Source organism: Lissotriton vulgaris, unplaced genomic scaffold (assembly GCF_964263255.1).
Source record: "Lissotriton vulgaris unplaced genomic scaffold, aLisVul1.2 SCAFFOLD_5735, whole genome shotgun sequence".
Classification (NCBI taxonomy): Eukaryota; Metazoa; Chordata; class Amphibia; order Caudata; family Salamandridae; genus Lissotriton; species Lissotriton vulgaris.
The window spans coordinates 40334-44800 of record NW_028255701.1 but is presented as its reverse complement, the minus strand read 5'-3'; positions in this window follow the sequence as shown (position 1 = coordinate 44800).

Genomic DNA, 4467 nt, shown 5'->3' with positions numbered 1-4467 from the left:
GAATTAATAGCTCTAACGAGAGCGTGTGCTTTAGCTGAGGGAAAGAGAGTGAATGTGTTTACAGACAGTCAGTACGCATTTGGCGTGGCCCATAGTTTTGGCCGGTTGTGGAGAGAAAGAGGTTTCATTACGTCCCATGGGACTAAGATCCAACATGGTCAGCTAGTTAATGACTTGTTGGAATCTCTAACCTTGCCGACTGAAGTTGCGATTGTGAAGTGCAGTGCTCATAAAGCAATCACGGATGATGTTGGTCGTGGGAATGCTTTTGCTGATGAAATTGCTAAACAGACAGCTAGAGATAAGATGAGCAGAATGTATGTTGCTACGTCTGCAAGATGGATTGCTGAGTCTGGAATGTGCGAGGATACTATGGAAAGTGTGAAAGAGATTCAGAAAGAAGCAACTGAGGAAGAGAAACATGTATGGAGAGAAAGTACGGGCAAGTTGGACTCGAATGGATGTTGGATTGATTTGACAGAACAGCAGCGTTGGATTTTGCCCGATGCGTATGTGCTTGCAGTAGTGACGATGGCGCATGGAGTAGCGCATATAAGTTCTAAAGGGATATGTAAGATGTTAGCTCCGGTCTGGAGGAATGAGGGAATCAGTAAGTGTGCAGAGAGAGTGGTGAAAAATTGTATGGTGTGCTTGATGCATAATCCTGGCAAGGGAACTCCAACTCCAGCTGGTCATTTCGCTCCTCCTTTCTGCCCCTTTGAAGTGATTCAGTTAGACTTCATTCACATGGAGCGCTGCAATAATTTGAAGTATGTCCTGGTGGTAGTTTGTGCTTTTTCCAGGTGGATCGAAGCATATCCACTAAAGGACAACACTGCCCTATCGACTGCCAAAATTCTTCTCAAAGAATATTTCCCTAGATTTGGAATGCCACGGATTGTATGGTCAGATAACGGAAGTGAGTTTATAGGGAAAGTTATGCAGAGTGTGTGTGCCGGCCTAGGACTGAAACAGAAATTTCACAGTGCAAACCATCCCCAGTCTGCTGGTTTAGTGGAGGGTTACAATGGCACCCTCAAGCTGAAAATAGCTAAAATACAAGCATCCACAGGTTTAGCCTGGCCAGACGCACTTCCTTTGGCCTTGTTATCAACGAGAGCAACGGTACATTCTAGAATAGGGCTTAGTCCGTATGAAATAGTCTTTGGTCGCCCGGCAAATATCTGGGGTGTGCCAAGGCCTAAAGAATTTTGCTCCATAGAATACCCTATGTTAATAGACTACCTTTACGACTTGACTGCTAAATTGAGTCTTATTCATCAACAGGTTTTCGATGCTTTGCCAAAACCTCCGGAGAGTCCAGGGCATCAGCTGAAACCGGGAGACTTCGTTGTCATCAAGAACTTCACGAGGACGAAGAACCTTCAGCCGAGATTTGTGGGGCCCTACCAAATCCTACTGGCAACGAGGACAGCAGTTCGTGTAGCTGGCCGCAAGCACTGGGTACACGCGTCACATGTTAAGCGTGTCCCTTTGCCGCTCCCTTACGACGACTGGGTAAAGAAGGGAATTGGTGCCTCCGAATCTGAAAGCACACCGAAGTTCATCTCTTTCAGCGATGCCGAATTGATTACTGACACTCTAAAACCTGACTCTCCTCCTGAAAAGACTCCTTTGAACACTGAACATTTGTCTCCAGCACCAGAAGAAACTTTGCCATCTGCGAACTTAAACACTGCAACAGCTGCTAGTGATACACTATTTGCCGATCAGACAGTACCAGCGAAACAGAGATATAACTTAAGAAGCCGTAAAATGGACAAATAAAGCAGGCAACTGCATATTGTGATTTTGATATATTGAACTTTTGCCTTCAGCCAGGAAGTTTGCTATTGTTTATTGTTTTTAAAAATTGCCTTGCCGTCTGGGTAGCCGTAGGGTCGTGGCTGTGTGCCTAGTTTGAATTTGCAGGGGTCTGACACAAGGTCGACCTTTCTGTTGGTTCTGGGAACTCCCAGGGCTGATAGAGGCATTTTCATCTACGTACACATCATCAGTGGTCGCGAGCAGATTGTAGAAGATGGAGCTTCCTGCGCTGCGACGAGAAAACGTGATTTATGTTCGCAGAAACAGACTTAATAGAATTCTTCATAGCAAATGCTTTTTGATGCAATGTGCCATTACATTCTTGATTATTTTAGCAACATTGGTGGGTGGAATCGTCTTTAGTATAAATTTGATTTTTGTGCCAGTTACTACAGTACCTCCCCTTGATCCTGCCATTTCTACTGTTTCTTCTATACACTCTTTTCACTCGTTTCCTGAACATGAGCAAGCCCGACGCTCAGAATTCACCAACAACACTTTTGTACAGCTCTTGCACCAACACCAACTGGTAGTTAACACTACAAACTGCTGGGTGTGTGGCTTGATACCCCACACTATGGATAAAGGTATTCCCTATCTGGTTTTGCCTTACAGCTACAATGGATCATTTCAGGCCCTCCAAACCATCATTGCTTATGCCCTTGAAACCTATCCTCCACGCCCACCGCGTTCCACTAAATATAACTCTGCCAACAAAGCCTTAGTCCAGGGAATTATTGACATGGTCAAGGACGTCAATAATACTCCATCTTACCCTAGAGACGAATTGCGAGTATATTTAAGTTGGAATACTTCAGAGTATCGCCTTAGTTTAGGAGAAAGCAAGCGTAAAAGCTCAACTCCAATCTGGGTCGTACCTCACCGAGGTCAGGTCTGTTTGCAAGGTAATGGGAGAAATCCGAGAGCTCAGCTAGGGAGGAGTGAGTGCGTAGAGACTTATGTGTTTCCGGCTAACTCTTCCCCTGCCTTTCTCACTGCTAGGGGTACCTACTTCATTTGTCGAGACAGAGCTTATACATGGTTGCCTGCCGACTTTTCAGGATCATGTTATATTGCTCGATTGTTGCCTCCGACATACACTGCTTCATCTGATTACCACAGAACCAGAATAACGAGAGGTGTCTTCAGCAAGGAAGATACCGCTGGTCAGGAAGCTGGAGACTTCTTCAAAGGCTTCCTTCCGTTCTGGGGGCCTATGGCCAATAGTAGAAACATACGTCAGCTAACACGGGTAGTTGAATCTACTATTACCGAAACTGCTGGTGCCCTTAGCAACTTGACAGCTGAGCTTCAGGCGGATAGACTCATGACGTTGCAGAACCGTATGGTTCTAGACGTTATACTTGCAGATCGAGGTGGGGTATGCAGAATGATCCAATCGAGCTGCTGTGTCTTTATTCCTAATAATGCTCCAACAGTCTATGAGGCGATCTCTAAGCTACACAAGATTTCCGACTCCATACATGTAGACAAGGGAAACTGGTCCTTCATGGAGTGGTTTTGGACTCTGATATCAGCGTGGGGATGGAAGGTTCTGATGGTCATTGGTGTCATCTTAGTATTCCTATTCTCATGTTGTCTGATTATCCAGTGTGGTCCTGCTCTGTGTAGTCTTTGTGCTGCAACTTGTCTCAGAAAACCACCTGCGTTTGGAGAAAAGACACGAGAAAGGATGATGATACAACAGCATGTCACTGACCTGATGAGCATAGAATTAGATTCTGACATAGACTAAGTAATTGCCTATGTAAGGGCAAAAGGAGGGTCTGAGGTTCCGTGACGATTTGAACCCGTGTTTTCAAGTTTGTCGGAAATACATAATATTGGTATCAGCGAACCGCAAATGATCCATTTAGTATATCCTGGTGTTTTCGCTACGCTACGAGCAAGAGCACTCCTTTTATAAACACATTTCTGATCTACCCACGGCATCCATCTTAGATCATGGCCGCCATTTTGTGTTTCTTGCCCTCACATACGCAATAACCTCTGATCACTTCATTTCGATTAAGGACACGTAACCTTAGCCGGAGATTCACCTCTTTCATGACACGTGCACCTTAAACCAGATCACGCTGTAGCTGCATGACTCGACAAAGGCTGCCTCCTCTGCCCGAGGCCAGCCCTGCCAAACTGGTCTTCGTGTCCATTGTCCTGATCATGATTAGGCGGCCGAAGCCGGTAGCTTTGCCCATTTACAACCCACAAACATCCCTTATCCCACTTTTCTATCTTCCACACCTGGCTCTGTTTCTTTCTTTCTGAATCTTTATTAGGGGGAGGTAACGAACTTTACGATGAGGCGGTCTGGGTCCTGAATGCAATATTGACAGAGAATTGTGACAAACTAGTGGGAACCCCTCTTTTCGCAATGTTTGGCCTCAGATATTATCGACGGTTCCTGTGTAACGCCAAATATTTATTGTTTTAGACACAAAGGTTTTGGGAATGTATTACATGTAAAGAATTTGCCCCCAGCTTAAAATTCAGTATATAAGGAGCAACCCTTTTTGTACAAATCGAACAGGCTCCTAGTTACTGCCCGTGTGTAGTATCTGTGACTTCTGTGTCCCTGCAGTAATAAACCTTTGGTCTTTGACGCCACCATCGAGAAGCCCG